The sequence below is a fragment of the Mixophyes fleayi genome, chromosome 6 (genome assembly GCF_038048845.1).
Source record: "Mixophyes fleayi isolate aMixFle1 chromosome 6, aMixFle1.hap1, whole genome shotgun sequence".
Taxonomy (NCBI): Eukaryota; Metazoa; Chordata; class Amphibia; order Anura; family Limnodynastidae; genus Mixophyes; species Mixophyes fleayi.
The window spans coordinates 63917606-63937253 of NC_134407.1; the positions used below are offsets into that span (position 1 = coordinate 63917606).

The following is a 19648-nucleotide window of genomic DNA, read 5'->3' on the forward strand; positions in this document are numbered from 1 at the left end:
CCATGCTTGCGGCTTTACTAAGTATGATGCTGGTGTGCTATAGAAAGGAGAAGGTAGTCATAAAGGGCCGTGGACCAGGGTAGTGCATGCCCAGTGACTAGACTTCCATGACATCATAGCAGCAGCATTGTCTACATCAGTGATGGGCAAACTTTTTCAGGAGCGGGCCAAATAAAAAAGAAAAACTTTAGGCGGGCCAATATAATTTATTAAAAAACTAAAATATCGAAATATATAATACAAATTTTTTGAATGGGACAGGAGGGTGTTATATAGCAGTTTTACCTCTATAAGTGCAGCGATCGTACAGACACAGCACTTATTTCAGCAGGTTGTTGCAGATCCGTCTTTCTGGTGAGCCAGTAACTGACAACACAGCAGCCAATCGAAATCCGCCTTAGCATATGGCCAAGCCCATCTCTTCTCACAAGACTTTCAGCCATTAGGGGGTGGGCAGGTGTTTGAGTGATTGACATACGAAGTGTCCTTTTAGGATGGAGGATGAAGTGTAATGGAGGAAATAGCTTGGAAGGCATAAAAATGAAGGTTCTGACACACAGGGTAGGCCCTAATAATTTTATGTATATTTTAATGAAATTTTTTAAAATATTGGTGGGCCGGATAGAACCTCTAAGTGGGCCGGATCTGGCCTGCGGGCCGTAGTTTGCCCATCACTGGTCTACATCATCTAACTGAGCCTGCTTCCTCGAACAAAACTGAGGTCTGCCTGAGCCAGATGGCAGGAGAAGAGTGAGCTCCTTAGAAAAGGAAAACATATACTGTCAAGTATATCATGTGTGGGACCACAGAATCCAGGAGTATAGTTATTTTACAGAAATATTTCTAATATTTCTATTTATTTTCACAGTTTAAGTAGTGTATCTTGACTGAAATCGCTTTGCATATACCCAGAAAGTGAGAGCACAGTTATGAGTCTGTGACATGTGTTATTCTGGTATTTACGCTAGCCTACGCCTGGAGAAGCTGAATGAGGGAGGGAATGGGTGTCATAATGTTGGCCAAGTATAGCAAAGGCGTGTTCACTGAATTACAATATGACGCAGATGCATATACACCTAGTACAGCAATATTATTTGCACCAGCCTAAGATAGTGTATAATAATTCTAGTCACGGGAAGAAAAGGAGTTGTTGGAGACAGTACTGACTGGGAATTATGGTTCATGCAGGGCTGGGACACACAGGAGCAGAAGCAGGACAGAGCCAATCCAAGATAAAGGAAAATTAGTGGCAGAATGCAGGTTTTTGCACTGGTTTGAACCCACTGAGAATGGGGTGACACTTGGGCTGTCTCACCCAGCAATAGAAAGAATGACAAGTTTGGACAGTAGTGGTGCTGTCTGCAACCATGGAATCCAAAGTCCCCGAAAAAGCCTCTTCAATTATCGTTTGCATTAGTTTTATGTTTGCAACAAAGTTCAATATGTTACATTCTGCATACTGTTGTAAAGTTTCTGATATTTTGTCAAACACAATATTGTCATATTTTTACAGGCCTACTTTAGCATGATTGACTGGTGAAGCCCTCAGTAGTTATTAGGGGAACTTGTTTGCAAAGTGCAACCTTATTGTCATTACAACTTACATGACCATTGTGGCTATATCACTACTTTTTCTAAATATGACAAAAATAACAGCTTTCCATTTGTGAGTTTCATTGAGCCTAAAGCACCTTCACTGGGTCCAAATAGACCATGTGCTTGTAGTAAACAAAATTGCACCCCTTTCACTAAAACAAAGTGATATGTAAATAAAAGGGAAAGAAGGGTCCAGAATAAACATTTGTGTCTGCTAACAGATATCTGAAGCGACTAGGCCAATCCAGTGCTGTGTCCACCATAGTTGTAGGGTGTGCAGTGGACACGGCTCAGAACCTTATCCTTCCTATTTGTCTGCCTAGAGCCGGATGCATAGTCAGGGCAGGGTCTGATTACTTTTCCTCCAAGATAACTCACCACTAATCTTCCCCTTCATTCCTCCCCTTTACACATGGAACAGGTGCTGGCTTCCCAGTGTGCATATACATCAGTGAGACAAACAAAGGAGTTTATAAAACACAGTATTCTAGCTCTGCAGATCATGTAAGTTTAGTGGTGGTGGGGTATTAATGTAATGTGTGTGGGGAGGGTATTCATGTAATGTGTGTGTGGGGATTGTATTAACATTTTTGGGGAGGGCATTAGGATTATGTAGTGGGTCTATTAATGTGAGATGTGTATGTGAGGGTATTAATGTAAAGTATGTGTGAGCGGATTATGGTTATGTAGAGGGGTTTTAACACAATACGGTGACTATCAATGTAAAATGGGAGTTATTAATGTATTGATGTATTGGTGGATTTTATTAATGAAATTAATGTAATGAGGGAGTATTAATGTAATATGGCTGCTGGTGGGGGCTATTAATGTAATGTAAAGCCTGGTGGGGGCTATTAATGTAATGTGAATGCTATGTATGCAATATATCAGCAGGTGGGGCTATTAATTTAATATGGGGGATATTTTTATTGAATGTGGGGGTACCTATACTACTAATGATTTAATGGGAAGTGCTCACTTATTGTTCGGCTTTCCAGAAGAGGAATAGTATCTTTCACTTTACCAAACAGACCCCAACATTCCAGGATCTGACCAAGCCCCAATAGAGCTCAAGACACCAGGTGGGGTAGTTTGTCAGTGCTGTAAGAACAGATAAAGAGAGAACAGCAAAGTCTGATAACTGCTCTGATTCTGGCAGGACAATTTTGCTGAACTGTCCCACACAGTCAGGGCTTTGTTCTGACTGCAGGGTCAGTCAAGAGGAATGTTACGGTTCATGCTGCTCTCCCAGGTCTTATATTGCTGCTGTGTTTGGCGGAGAAAGGGTCACAGTACAGCACTATAAAATGCATCTCAATTATGTGGGTTATCTGTGCAGAGTGCCAGTGACTTTAGTGGGAGTCACTGATGCTCTACAAAGATTTCCTTTCCACATGGAGCAGCATGAAGAGCAGATCCCTACTCCACAGTAGTTAAAATCCTGTGGAGAAGGCTTGGTATTTCACATATGCCTTCCCCAATCTTCCCTTGTCACATATGAGTGGTTGGGACAACAAACACTTCTTACATACATGTCTACTAAATTTATAAAACACCCCTAACCCAATATATAAACTATGGTTATTATTATTAGTGATTACTTATAGGGTGCCACAAAATTGTGCACACTGTACAGGGTGATAGTAACAATGTAGACATAGGTCACATAAACACCTAAAAATTTATATGAATTTACATGGTGCAAGCACTGAAAAGAGAGGGTAACAAATACAAATATTAATACAAAAAGGTTAACATAATACACGTCAGAAAGATCTGGGTATCATCAATATAGAGGTGGTACTATAGACTGAAGAATTTGATTAGCTCAACAAGAGTTATAGAGTAAGAATGGCAAGGGACCGGGGATGGAGTCTTGTGGGACCCCCATGGGAAGTGGGAGATGGATAGGAGATAGAGGTAGAGACAGAAAAGGATTGACTGGAGAGATAAGAAGAGAGCCAAGAGAGGACAGTGTCACGAAGATCAAGTGAATGTAGCGCAGTTGAAGAGGGTGGTCCACAGTTCACAGTGTCAAAAGCCATAGAGAGGTCAAGAAGGATAAACACGCATGTTGTACAATTTTAATTTAATGTCTTACAATTTCTAGTTACTTAACATTGTCAATTAATATTCTGAACTATAACAAATATGTACTGGCTCATGGAAATGTGCCCAAGGCAGCAGACAATGATTTATAGTCAATTTAATATATATACTAACAGGGAGGTGGGCGTTGGACGTTGTTGGTGGGCAAGGGCTCCAAAGAGGGCTTCATCCTGATGGGTGAGGATGATTAGGTTTCTGTTGATGAAGTTGTGCCTGACTTCTCTGATTGCTGCAGTTCTAGCGAGGATTCATCGGGGTCCGGTGTGTGCTCCAACAAGGTCATCAAAACTTTGCGCCAACATTTTTTTGTGAAGGATGGCTTGGGGGAGCGGTGGTGGGACTTGGCCGGTCATGGGGGTCACAGGATTACTGGACACAAAATGGTGTGCTATGCAAGTACAGCCATTTTAGCAGGGTATGCCTGTCAGTGGATGATAAGATCTATAAGGGTCATTACATTGACATGTTCGCCTGAGAAGCATAAAAAGCTAGTGTCCACAAAACAGTTAAAAGACTTATCATAGCTGGTTGAGTTTCGTGGAAGTTTTTGCGACCTGCTACATGAAAATCAGTCCTCATGAATACATGGATGTGTTTAAATAAATTCACATAACGTCTAAGCTCAGGACGGGGCTGGATTATGATGAGGAGTCTGATGGGCAACCAAGTCTTCATCTTGGTTTTAAAGATGTTGAGATCTGGTTAAGGGTTTCTCAGGAGGGTAGGGTTGGGGCCACGGGCGTTCCTGCTTGTAAACTGTCTCTGCATGTGAGGCATGGCATGCCATTTCCACATGGCAGTAAATGCTATGTCTTCAACAACACCCGCTGCTTCAGAGGTATGGCGTGCAAGTTCTTGCACACAAGTCTGCAATGTGGTGGAGCTCATGCCACCAAGACCTGTGATAAAGCCGCACGGAGTGCGTGTGCCAAAAGCCCTCTGTTAGTTGTTGCTTAGTAAGGCAGATTTCTGGATTTATTTCATCATCATCATCTATTTATATAGCGTCACTAATTCCGCAGTGCTGTACACAGAACTCACTCACATCAGTTCCTGCCCCATTGGCGCTTACTGTCTAAATTCCCACATACACACACACACAGAGAGACCCCAGTGCTGTGAGGCAGAATTGCTAACCACTGTACAATCGTGATGCCCCCTTGGAGAGCATCGGTAGGCTGCTACCCGAATAAGGTGGAAGCTGAAATTTTGCATTCCAGTTTTGATTCCGGTTTCCACTTCACGATTATGGGGTCCGCTCAGCCTTGTTAGTTAAAAATTTTAAATCAGCATTTGCTTTTCCAGAGGTGAGGGCAGAAAAGGTTCAGCAGGGAGGTATTTTGGTATATGCGTGGCCCTTTCCTGGATCTGCCCTTTTAGAACTTTATAGTTGGTGACGGGAAAGTTCCGGTTGATACAGTACATGTTTTTTCCGCCTGGTGGGTCGGTTAACAATACTATCGCGGAGTGGTTCTGCAGTGTGTCTTATCAATAATTTGTGTCTGCTTTGGAGATGGTTAAAGGTTTTGGAAGGGGGGTCCTTACTAGCGAAGGTAGATATCCAATATGCTTTTCATCTCCTTCCACTGGACCCCAAATCACTTCTGCTACTTCTTCTGTGATGAGCAAGATGCACACATTGACTTTAGACTGAGTGTGTTTGGAGAGCAGGTTGTTTGGCACACATTAATTTGGGATACGGGCTGCCGCTTCAATACAATGCATCTAGTAGTTGGGAAAGTGGAAGCGAATGCTTTTAAGAGGTATGTGCAGCCTTCTCTGCTTCCTGAATTTTCTGTTCTGTTTTTTTCACTTTCTGCCTTTGGGCGACACAGTGCTTTGATTGCTTTTTGCTTTTGGAAGTAAAGGCGCATGAAGGGATTTTACCCAATTTTTCCTTTAAAGTTGGCTGTTGACTCCTACTCCTCCTATTCTGCGTCTTTTATTTGGGGTCTTATAACTTTGCCATTGTATGCCATATTCTATTTTTCTACTCTGCCACACTTGTTTGGCTGCCATGTTTTTTTTTTTTTGCTATCTCCTTTGTCAGACTGTTTTGTTTTCTACAACAGTACGTTTCATTGTGATTAACTTTAGGGTTTTTCTTGTCATTTACAGCTCATCGGAGGCCAATGTGGATCTGGGTAGTTCGCCCCTCCTTTGTTCACTGGGCTGCTTCACAGAGAGCAGTGGCAGATACTTTCGCCTTTCAAAGGCATGTGGTGGTTTCCTGATATGGTCAGTAGGAGTTTGCGGTCAGCAGGTTTTAGAACACGGTTGTTGAGAGAGATTGTTAGGTTGGGGCTGCTGAATATTTTGTTAATCCATCTCGGAGGCAATGATGTTGGCCATGATAAGTCCATATATCTAATTTTGCATATACAATATAACCTGGCTTGGTTACATTCCTTGTGGTCTGACTTGGTACTATGGTGGTCCAATATAATTTCCCGGGGGAAGGGGAGGAATTTCCCCAATGGGAGTGTTGTTGAATTGATGCATAGGAAATTAAATTCTGTGATAGCCTGGTTTGTGCACTCCATTGGTAGTTTGCAGATTGAGCATCCTTTAACTAAATTACATTGTGCTTGCCTTTATAGGATGGATGAAGTTCACTTGACGGAGGAGGGTATGGGTTTGTTCATTGGGCAGATTTATGTGAGTTTAGAGCATTTGGTAGGAATGGTGGCAGGCCTTAGTTCTTGAGGAAGAAAACCATGGCCAGCAAACATTGAGCAGTCAGCAGCCAATGCATGGTGGGTACACTTTAGCTTAATTTATGTAATTGTAGAACCCCTTTCATTCAAAAAGTCAGGCTTTGGTTTCGGTACAGGCACGTTCCCACTGCTGATCATTTTCTCTTCCACCAAACAATGTTTGTATTTGAATACTCTTCTTTACTTGCCAAGACCTAATTTTGTGTCCTTTATTTATTAGTAGATTAGTAACAAGAGGGTACTTATTACTATGTGAGAACATCATCTGTTAAGCATTTTAAAGATAATATATATAATCTGTCAAATTGGTTTTATACTGAACAAGACTATAAACATAGGTTCAATGAGAGTGGGATGCATTGTGCAATTCAAAATAAACATGTAAATGCTTCCTCATGAGGGTTTAAGGAATATCAAGATATGCTTTCAGCGTATCATGATGCGGCAGCATATGCAAGACACTATTCATCGTCATCATCTTGATGACTATGACTATCGTTTTCTGTTAAAAATAGGTTTAAAATAAGTATTTGAAAACAGCGGGCTCCACCTCCCAAAAAGTGATCCAAGCATCAGTACTCACAGCCTGTGCTGGTTGCAGAACAAGAGTCAGCAAACCCCTGGCTGGCAGCGCATGCAGGCACTTCTAGAACTACAAGCGCTAACATTTCCTGGTGTTCAGGGCCTGCTGGGACCTGTAGTGCCACAGAGAAAGACTGTTAAGAAAAACACCAACAATGTGAAAATTTAACTGTGTATTGTTCAATGTATTATTCAAAATCTAAATCCATGAAGATCCTCTTTTTTCATCAAGCTAATAATCCAATAGGAATAAAAACAACAACACATTGACAATAGAGACTTACTCCTTGCTGAGCCGCAATGCATTTGACAAGCAAAAGGCCTGTCATGTACTAACTAATATAGAACAACATCGTTCTGATTGGTCAAAGCATGAGAAATAAATTGCAGGCACACCTGTTCTCTTTAACCCCACCTGAGATGAGGAGTACTGCGCCAGCCTGAGAGAAACTGATCCAGAAATAGGTAGCAAGGGGAGTGCAATTACACCCTACTGCAGGTGAGCAGGAGGCTCTTCTCCTACATCCCAACCACCCTATTCTTATATCCTCACCCTACCACACACAATATTTGTCTCTTGAGATTTTAGTCCTATTTTTAAAAATTGCAAGATAAAATTATTAGAAAAAAATAACAAAGTATTGTATTGAGAAATATCTTGCAAGATTCTATGTCGCTAAATTAATTTTCAGCTAGAGGAAAAATCATCAAACTTATATCTCTCAAGAACATGTAAAAAAAGGCATATTAAAAATAACAGTATTATAAAATTAAAAATACATGATTTTCCTGGGGGACCTGAGATAACAATCAGTGAGAAAAATGCCAAAATTCCTCGACAGAGATATAAGAAGGCAGGACTCAGCTGTCCTTTTCGTTAATGATCTTAAAATGTAGAACATTTTGAACATTTTTCAACCTAATTATTTCAACATGAATCTCTGGACAAGCTTCCGTTTTGCATTCTTCTAAAGCCCAGTGTCACAGAAACAGTGATTGTGCAAGTCTCCTCATGTCTCCCATCTGCTGCAGTTGTTTATAAAAAGGGTAATACTCATGTCCCAAACACAAGGGTATTTTATTACAAATAATCCCCAGGGGTAATGATCCACTGAAAACAGGCACAGGCTGAACTTACAAACACATGGTCAGAGACTGGGGATAATTGAGGAGATTGACGTGTCAGCTTCCTTGTTACATCAGAAAGGAAGTTGATGAGCTGTTTTCCTGAAGCTAATGCAGAAAATTCCAAAAATTTGAAGCATCCTCTTTGTGGTTGCTTCATATTCCAATATAATAAATAAAAGAATTGCTATAAAAATATGAAAAAGCGGGTGAAAGTTATTTATTGTGGTAGCACAGTGCCTAATAGTCTAATCATTGACAGATTTTAAAAGTAATAAGAACATTGTATGGTTTACTTATTTATTATGTTGGAAAACAATTTGTTTCTAATATGTTTCCAAAGCATGTTCAAACGAATCTAATGTACTTGTTATTTTATTTGAAAGCGGACCAGTTACTATGCACTGCAATGTTTCTTGTGCAGTTAGCAAAAAAGCTCAAGAGACTCTGCCTATGAGAGAACATTTTATTCATTGTGTTATGCTTCTTCCCGGACAGAATTCCTCCAACTCACATAGCAGTAGATTCACTGAGGTATAAAGAAAACCCACTAGTGAGCTAAGTGCAATCTGAAAGCTCTAAGTGGAGCAGAGCTGGTATTCTTGTGATGGATTTACAATCCAATGAGCATTCTAGTGACCGATATACAATACAGAGAACATTCTAGTGATGGATATACATTACCAAGGATATCCTAGTGACTGATATACAATATCAAGTGTATCCTAGTGTCTGATATACAATACAGTGAGCAACATATTGGCCAATATACAGTACAGAGAGCAGCTTAATAAGCAATATACAATACAGTGAATAGTCTAGTGACCTCTATACAAAACAGAGAGAATTCTCATGACCATTATATATAATGCATAAAAGTGACTATAATTAAATGCTAAACCTGTTCCAGAGGTCACTCTAAAAAGCAAGCCCCCAAATCTCTGGTAGCTTTATTATGCAGACCACCACAAATTTGTTGTGGCCTTACTATCAAACCTCAGACCTAGCATGAATGATATTATTATATGGACCCTAGACCTATACTGACTTTAATACACAGGCCCAATGCCAGGAGCAGTAGACAAAGCTCTCTGCATCTTCCATTGCTGGGCATTTGGTTACTGTGGACACTTCAGAGTGGTCAAGTGGGTTGTTTAACGTGTGGTCACATAAACACACTGTAGCAAATTGGCTGTAGGGGGCTTGGTTCCTGGGGAGTTGTTTCCTTGTCTCCCTTTTTAGTGCATGTTCTCTGCCCGTAGTAGCTGTAAATCTGCCACAGTGGGGTCTGTTAGATGCCTGATTTTTGTTACTGGTCCTGATCCTTACATCAGAGGCAGGTTGGTGCCAATTTGCAAACACAATAAAACCGGATGTTTTACTCACCTACAGTTTTAGAATGTGGGCTTGGATTAACAACCTGTGGTTTGGGTTGTTTTCAACTGCCACACATGCCACAGTTTCATACATACTATAGTTTGAGCTTTCAAACAGCATCTGAAATCACATATAAACCTGCAGCTAAGTAAATATCAGCCTTTAAAACTTTGGGCCCAATGCTGAGTTGGACGAATGTTGGGTATTACAATCCAAAAATGTCTCCAATAAAAATTGACCCCAATATAATGAGTCGGATGCATCGCAAATTGTGGTCAGTTCTATACCTGTAGCATATGCTGGTTTCATCCTATATCAGGGGAACATATTGCATAATATGACAAAAATCCTCTCTCCCTGTCTATAAAGCTATTTTTTCCAGATGAAGTCCTGAAATAGAACGAAGCACATATGGTGCATTTGGACTACCCTGGAGGGATTTGTGCTACTGCATATCTGCTATACTGCTTTGAATTGTAAGCGTCCATCCCAGGAAGAAAGAGAACAGCTTGGAATTTACAGATAAGCTGGTTTTTAAGTACTCTGGAACGTGAGAAAACTGCTCTGATTGGCATATAAGATCCATAAAGGTCTAAGTATAACCTTTATTGTATGAATAAAGTTCATTCATAACCTACATGCATAGCCAACCAGAGCAGTTTTCTTTCTTTCTAGCCAATCAGAAGCAAGCCTGTTGCTTTTTTGAGGGCGCCCTATGCACTTTATCTGCCCATATTAGTGGTAACCAGCCTAGGCTATAAGTACTGGTGCTGGTTACTGCTCTTGTGCAGGGATATCACTTGAAAAGAATATATTAATTAATTATTTATTTTAGTTATTTTAAATAGTTTTTTGTTTTGTTTTTGGTGAAATTATCCTTTCAATTATTTGCATCAAGCATTATTCCAAAATCAGATGATATTCTTAGCTGATACTCCTGATATTCATGTCAGCAGAAGGGCTGGGCTAGTAACAGGGCTGGCAGTACCATTAGGTAAACCTAGATGATTGCCTAGGGTTAGGGGGCATCTAAGACATTGAATGAGTGACATAATTTCACTCATCCAGCTTTTTTGGTGCCCTAACATAGAACGCCAGCTACTGACATGAGAGAGCTCCTTACATGTGATGCTGCTGGCTGTATTGGCTTCCATGTCATTGTTATGATGGAAATGTTGCACTTGGCTATGATGTCTCATCCAATTGCCACAGCCCCAGGAGGAGAGGATGCTGCCCCCACCTCCCACTTGCTGAGTTAAGCAGCGGGAGTGGGGGCGCAACATGAAAGTGTGGGCGCTGCCACTAATGGGGGGTAACCACCTAGGACACCCCCAGGACTTGTGCAGCCCTGTCTAGTAAGAATATATTTTGCTTGGCAAAGTACGTCCTGGTGTGATTGTTTATTTGTAAGATTATTTTTTTAAGTTACTTAAAAGCCTAGGACTGCAAAACTGTCAAGGTGGTGGAAATGTACAAAGAGAATTGGCCATGATGCGAGAATTGGTCATTTACTACTTTTATATTGACTATGAGTTAGGTAGAAATGTACAAAAACTGGTCCCTAAACCACATATAGGTTAATTAATTTCATAATTGGTTTTGTATAATATATATTGCAAATTCTTGGATACATATTTTATAATTATATGCAAATTTCCAAATACAGTGCAAAAAAAAAACCTCCAAGATTGCATTGAAAAGAGCCTGTGCCAATCCAAATCCTGATTTGCCTGCAATTTCTCATAATGTCACTCATCTCTGCATGCAAATAAAATTATTAATTGGGGTTTGTATTCAGGTTGTTCTATTCCCATTCTTCCATTTTAATAAAAGACCAAGTGTGCACAAATTCACTTGCAAACATAGATCACCATTGTATACATTTTTAACCTTGCCTGAATGCTTCTGACCATACCCCCTGTGAATCCACATTATAAGACTGTGACAATAATGAGAATTCAATATGTGTGACATAGTAGCTGTAGGAACACACGGTAGTAAACACTGCATATCTCTGAATGTAGCCTTTTGAGGGTATAGCACCATTCATTAAATTGTGTTGCTTAGCAACACTACACCATACACCACAGAAATCAGAAAGACATAGGAAAGAAACCATTAGAGAAGGTGCAGATCTTGACAGCAGTATAAAAGACAATCTAGACAGGCGTAGCCCCAGCATAGGAGCCTATTGAGATAATGGTAGTGATTTTTCCTGGGCGTAGGTGTACTAACAATCACATTAAAGCGAGTCTGATAGTCAATGAGAGGGTTAAATGGATTTAAATTATGTGTTGTTGCTTTCTATAACTGAATTTTCCAGCCATAAATATAGATATTTTCTCTTTGCTACAAAGACTTATTCCTCATCTAGCACCCAAATAGCATTTAAATGGAAAGAGGCAAGTCACATTATAGTGCTTTAGCTTAGCACAGTTACGTTTTACAATATCACTCTTTTTAATAAGGGCATTAAAACAGCAGTCATTGCTGAGGTGGCATCCAATGTGGTAAAACTGTGCGTACTTAGGGGTTAACCTGTATGACCTTCTGAATCGAAATGAATGCTGAAGTGCATCATTTCTCAGACATCCATTCTCCTGAAGCTCTGGGTAGTAAGGGGTTAAAGCACACAGTATGCCTTACCTGAGGTTCAGAGATGGGCTTGTTAATGTTAATGTGTATAGTTGTTGTCTGTATGTATTTTTTACATTACATGATCAGTGTGAATGCTTTGGACAGTGACACAGCTATTCCACACCTCTATAACTAAGGAACAATTGTGATACGCCACAATGAGCATTCAAAAGCTAAAAAATGAGAGACATAAAAGTTGCAAACACAGAAAGCTACATCTGAATTTGGGAAAAAATGCACCGTTATCTGGGATTTGTCGGACTGCCAATCGCAGCTAATGAGTGCACAATGGAAAAATAACCCACCCGCATCATCATCTTCATCATCATCACCATTTATTTATATAGCGCCACTAATTCCGCAGCGCTGTACAGAGAACTCACTTACATCAGTCTCTGCTCCATTGGGGCTTACAGTCTAAATTCTCTAACATACACAGATACAGAAGGACACACAGACTAGGGTCAATTTGTTAGCAGCCAATTAACCTACCAGTATGTTTTTGGAGTGTGGGAGAAAACCGGAGCACCCGGAGGAAACCCATGCAAACACGGGGAGAACATACAAACTCCTCACAGATAAGGCCATGGCCGGGAATTGAACTCATGACCCCAGTTCTGTAAGGCAGAAGTTAGCCACACTTAGCCACCGTGCTGCCCCTGCAAACTTTTTTACTCCATTGCCAAGTTCTTAAGTACAGAGACCAAGTTTTAAGTAGGCAAATAGTCAATGCCCCACTGTGGCATTGGTGACTGAGAGGACAATTTGCAAAGCATATTTGGTGCACACTGTAAGACTCAAAAAAGGTCCCACCAAAAGTATAGGATGAGACCCAGCATCAGCTCTGAGCTGGTGTAATATAAAGTCCTTTTGCAGGGTGAAAATAGCCGCACAACAAGCAGCATATCTAAAACTGTGCCTTATCCATCTCTTCATTTGATTCCAATAATCTCACTCGACAAAGCAAAATCTTGTTCTGTGCTGCTCTGTAAAACCAGGTATACCAGTGCACTTACTCTGTACTTCACTAGAAACACCTTCATACCATCCCCTTCTGCATGTGCAAACTGTGGATAGCTTGTTCTATAAACCTATGTGCCACGTAAAAAGCATGAATGAATGAATGAATGACTTCGATATATAGGGCAAAGTGAAAATAAGCCCTATTGCTGGATTATTCTGCCTCCGTGTTTTGTTTAATGGCATAATTATTGTATAGCACCTATTTGTACAACATTATTTAATTAATTACCATTGCCATAAATATTATACTTTAAAATACCCTTTTCAAAATCCTATTGTTATATCTATGTACATTCTCATAACAAGCAATTCACTGCAGAGGTGCATTGTGGAAACGCTCATTACTATACACTAGGTACTTGGTATAAGAATTTATGGGGTTCGTTCATCAATGTTCTCTAGACACAAACAAGAAACCATGCAGTGTAGTTTGTGAGGCTTCTGCAGTAAAATGCTGCCATATAGACTGCAGAATTACAACTTTATTAGGAACTCTCTGACACTGACAGCAATTGTTCCAGTCTCTGGAGAATGGCATATCACTTCAGCATCTGATTCACAAACTGCAATAACATTAGCTCACAGAAAGAAAGAAAGAATGAAAGAAAGACAATGGTTTTGAACAAACCTCTAATACCCATGGGTATTAAATGTCATTCCCTGTGGTACACATATAATGCTCATTTCATATATTGTCACGAACAAATGGCCACTGCTTAGAATTAAGGTTATAAACTCTGAATATGCATTTCACCAATTTTATAAAAAATACCTGAAGATACTATGAATATTACGTTTTCAATTTTACAATTTGAGCGTCATTTAGAGTTTGATTTGTTTTGCAACCTTAACATACGACTAAAAATACTGTTGCAAAAATTACATTCAACTCAAAACACAGCAATATTGCTACGTCATATGTAGGGCATACAAATGTCTATACAATACATTATATATATATATATATATATATATATATATATATATATATATATATAATAGCGCACAGATGCAGCTTGACAGTGTTTATTATAAATTTAAAGGACGCCTTAACCTATCCATGCACAATATAATGTAATGAAGTGTCATATTCACAAAAGGACTGTATTGACAGTGTTATAAATAAATGTGAAAGTGGCATTTTCAAATAAAACGCAATTAAACACAAACAGCCTGGCATCCTCCTACAACACATTATATGTAATTCCTAAATACTGGCAATAATTAGGTTCTGCTAATAAATATATCTCTAGGTTGGAAGCTGCACATTATGTAATGTAAATTGAATAAGAAACTACATGTTATATATACTAACTTTAGGGACATCATAGGAGTGAGTACACTGAACAATCCATTTTTAGACACATTTCTGTATGGGGATCACCCATTGTTTTCATTTTTCTTTTCTATTACTTGTCCAAATGTAAGCTAGCTTGACATAGATGAGGCAGAGCAACCTGTAGCCAAAGAATTATAATGTTCACAAAATTGGCACGTAAAGGCATTTAGAGTACTAAAACTGTCAGTTAGCAATCAACTGTAAAATGTCTGAAAGAGCAGCAAACAGAATTGTGGACATATTCTGTAAGGGGTACTTGTAGTCGAGCCTTTACAGTCCCATTTTCAAATACCCTCCCTATGCCATGTTAAATAATTAAACAATTTACCCTGCCCAATTGTAGAGAAAATCCTTTTGAAGCTGCAAGTACCCAGGGCTTTTTTTCACAGTCGGTCCATGTAATCTGATTCCCTACCGTACCGTGGCTCAGCTGTGGGCAGTATTAACAATTACTTAAATGAAAAAGAAACTGAGTTTTATTCTTTGATCCAGTCTTTAACCAGCACTTGCCTGTCCTCTTACAGTGTCTGTCACTTCTACCTCTGATATCGGAGAATGTGTCCTGTGATTGGACGGCTCAGGAATGAGGAGGTCACCGTATACATCCTACTATAATAGTACAAGAAGAGTGTGGCGGTGGTGGCAGTAATATAGGTACTGTTGAGACAGTTCCTTTCTGTTTCCACTGCTTTCATCCGCATCTGTGTTCTTGACACAGGGTGAGGCACGTGGTGATGGCATCATTCACTGTCCAATCACAAGGCACCTCACCTTCTATTAGATTGAGAAATGCCGATAACAAGTACTGAAGACCACCGTAGAGTAGGTTTAAGACTGGGTAACATAAACTTGACCTAGTTAAAAATAAGAAGTTAACTCTACCAACCCCTAAATTCTGCCACCTGAGGAGTGTTTTTACCCCATGGCAGGCATTCAACTAACTGTACCATGTTTAACCAGTTTATATACCATTAAATGAATGGATCTTTATAATTGATGGAAAGTACATATGTAGTAAACATGCCTCTGTATAAAACAAGGTTCTTACATTCAACTTTTAACACTGCCCTATGCCAACCCCGGTTGACTTTATATGCCCTACTTAAGAATGCTCTCTGTTTTTCTGAAAGAACTGAGGGGATTCCTGCCACCTCTGCCAAGTTAAGGTCATTTTAAATAGTAAAAAGGGAGAACTAACAAAAAACAGCACAAGTGAGTGGCGGAGTAGATGGAACAGCAAGTATAGCTATTGTATTTAGAGGGTACCATATTATAGCATGTGTGGCATCAAAACAACATGATGCTTGATAACGTTCTAAGTAAATACAAACATAGTCAGACATTACGGAAAATTCTGCCAGAAGAAGACTACTACCTGGCTGTTTGTATAGGCATCTTCTGAACATACTAAAGCTGGGTACACACTACAGAATTTTCCACCAACTTTTTGGTGGAAAGTTGGAAGGGCCAAAAAATTTTAAAAAAGTTAATGTGGTGGATGGAGATGCTCAAGAAGAGCAAAGAGCAAAGCCAATGAGCCCAAGAGAGGTGGAGATGATGGTAAAAGTACTGGACCAGTACAACTACGACATTAAAAAAGTGAGTAGCACGTGTAGTGTACCTGTTTGAAGGACTTTATGTATTTCATTCTAGTTTCACACAAAGCAATGCAAACACCTGATTTGTAACATCATTTTTTTTTCGTCAGAACGAATAATTAACGGTGAGAAGGCCAGTTTAGATACTACTGATACCACTAATGTAACACTTGTTATCAAACAAGAAAAAATTGATGTTGAATACCAAGATATGAAAGAAGTTATACACAAAGGTATTTCAGTGAACATGTGTAGACAACTAAATGCTTTGGGTACATACCTGTACCGTTATAATAATCAAAATGGCGCCTGTTTTCCAGAATTTATGGAGGTTGGCCCGCTATTATTGCGATTGTGCAAGAGGGACCACAACATAAACTGATCTCGAGCAGTGTGCAAGGTGAGCAAATGAGAGTATTTTTGGTATTGGATATAGATTACAGATATAGAAGTTTAATGGTAAACATTTTTTATTTCATTGTTTCGCAGGTAAAGAAATCAAAGGGAATATAAACCCAAGTGACATCAAGAAAAAAATTAAAAACCTTGAGAAAAAATTTATTGAAATGTGTGTGCTGTTTGGAACTGTTCTGCCACAAACCACTAGCACCTTTAAAGTGTAATACTATTTGTTTCACTTGTCATATTCTGCAATAAAATTTGTTGTACTTTTTCCTGGAATAAAACTGTTGCATTAACACTGTGTGGTTTATTCTGAGTATTTTACAAATATTAGTTAATAAAGGTTAATATGACTTTATAAGTTTATTAGTTTATAAAGGTATAAGTTTATAAATGGTAAATATGAATAGGTTCCCAATGTAGATGCAAAGGGTTACACAACACACGTGCTTTGCACAAGTGTAATGGTCTGCAACCAGTCAGGTGACACATTTTAACAAATCACAAGTCAGTGATGTGCGGATAGCACACCACATGGGACTGGTACAGGCATCACAAATTTAGATACACATGCCCCCAACAGAGCACCAGGTCGAGGAAGTATCGGAGGATTGTCGTGGATCGTTCGGAAATTTCTACACACTACACAATGGAAAGGAGATTGTAACGAAAATACTGAACGGTACGACCAACCAAATGAGGCAACAAAATTCCATTTGGGCAGACTTTCGACCATCGTGTCACTACACACACTGACCCGACTTTCGAACAAACGCTCGTATGTCAGTTGGTTGAGCCAATTATTGTACGAAAACCCCGTAGTGTGTACCCAGCTTAAGACAATGCAGCAGATCTAGAAGTGTACCTATGTGTGGACAACTTGAACAATTGTCCTATTGCTGGATTCTCTGGTCAAGAGTCAGGATTGGCCTCTGCTTGCCTACTTTTAGTGCATACTATCTAGTTTTAGAGTGTAGGGGTGTGCCACTTTATAAATCTGCTAGTTAGGGCTAAGTGCCTATGCATTAGTAACCCTGAGAGCTGTTGTGTAAATCTACATTTCTGTTAAAATTAACAGTAGTTTGCACTGGCCTTCCATAACTTTTTGTCATCAGAAGGTTCTTTTAAGGACAAAGAAGAGAATGTTTAAGGACGAACCTCATGGGTGGCTCGCAATTGTTAGCCAAGTTGCTAGTGTATTCTACCAAAATGTTTCACTTTGTAGGAAGCTGCTGCTGCCCTGGTACATGCAGGGTACATGATGATTCACTCAGAAGTTCACATTGGACCACAATATGCCTTTCTAGTGCAAGCATTGATGGTGATCGAAAACATGTATATCAGACCTTTACCCAAAGTGTGCTGGTCCCATGTCAACATCTATATCATGCTGAGAAATGCAAGAAATAAACATCTGATATTGTCTGGGACTAGTATGAGAAAATCAGTAAAGTAGGTATTTGTGCTTAAAAATTCAAAAACTGGAAGACAATCACGAGAGATCTGTCGTCTTCAGATTTGCGCAAAATCTAAAACAATATTCATCCCATTTGACAATTAAATAAAAACTGTATTTACACTATGAACAATTGATAGTCTGCAAATACACTTAATGTTATTGAATAGTTCAATATGCAAGAACAATAAAAACAAGAAGATAAATACAGCCACTTCACATCAAAAAAGCAGATTTTAGCTCTTTTTCAAACCTCCGAATAAAACCACAAACATATATGCAATATACAAGCATAGTCAACAACACGAGTACAGTAAACTACCGCACATAAAGAAGAAAATAAAACAAAGGCAAAAATCTTGTAAATAATTAATAGGTTCATTATTAATGTATGTACTAATGTGATCTGCAGTGTGTATTTCTGGCAATGCACACAATATGATCTCCACTACTTCCAGCTGTTATAACCAGTTCCATTTCAGTGGTTTGCAAATCATCATTCATTTGTTTTACATGGAAAATGTAGACTTAATTATTGCATTATTACAGTATGCTATCTGCTAAGTGATACTGCAAATACATTATTTGTATAACAGTGTTTCAGGAGGAGTGTACAGAAGATCTCTATAGCCTTCATTTAAACAGGTTTACCACTTCAGTGCCCAAAAGAGCAGAGACTCTGCACTGTGTAAAATTCAAGCTGAACTGATGTTTTATGAGGATCCAGTGTTTACAGTTGCATATAGACTACAATAATGTATCATGTGAAATATATTCAGAATATTTCTTAAAATTTTAATTTGTAGAGTAATACATTTTATTTGCTTAATAAACAACTTTGTTTAGAAAAAAATCTGTAACTTGGGCATTGCTTTTTTTTAAAAAAAACGTGAAGGCTTTTGTTTTTCGGCAAACATATATTAAATATAAAATATTAAAGTTTTATTTAGCAAAGTAATTATACTATGATTTCTGTGTAACTAGACAAGATATAATTTTTGTACTTACCAGTTTAAACTGGGCAGTATGAGATGAGTAGAGGCTGCAGGTGATGCTTCAAAGACTTCATTCAATAAGTCACACCGGTTTAGCTTCAGCTTCTTCCACTCCAGAGAGAATTACCTTGCTTCTGTGTTGTGTGAATATTCAAGAGAAAAAAAAACAGCTTAGTTCCCAAATTTTGAGGACTGCTGTGCTGTGTGCAGCCTGAAAAAAAAAATCAACAGTTATCAAAATATACTAAACCTTGCTGCATCTCAGTAGAGAGGCAACCTGTTAGCAGCGGAGAGTAGTGCTGGCAACCTCTGCTGAGACAATTGGCCAGCTCACTCAAGATAAAACATTAACTGCAACAGAGCAAGAAAAGAAAAATAGTGATGGTAGCTTAATGTCACACTGTCATGCTTCTTCAATATTGTTGCAGCCATTTCCAGGTAATTAGTTGTACAGAGAATGAATGGTAGGAGGAAACTAATCCCTGTAACAGTGTACGGCTATGCATTGTGCAGGCTTAAGCTCTCTCCATGTTTCCAATGCCAAGCTGCTTCTACAACTGCTCTTTGTGATCATAGCAACACAGACAGCAACCATATCTATTGCTATGGGACATCTGCAAGATCATTTGAAAGCATCGACGGTGAATTCACGATAGCAACACAAAAGGAGGGAGTTTGAGAAATGCTTTACT

General features: G+C 39.1%; 1 protein-coding gene across 1 annotated transcript in view; it reads right to left on the reverse strand.

Annotated features, from left to right (window-relative positions):
* The window catches only part of ANKFN1 (ankyrin repeat and fibronectin type III domain containing 1), a 396769-nt gene extending 377427 nt beyond the window's left edge, over positions 1–19342 (reverse strand). The window contains exon 1 of the mRNA XM_075216743.1: positions 18970–19342. The gene's annotated coding sequence lies outside the window, so the exon portion shown is untranslated. The remainder of the gene's footprint in view (positions 1–18969) is intronic.
* Between the last annotated feature and the right edge of the window lie 306 nt (positions 19343–19648).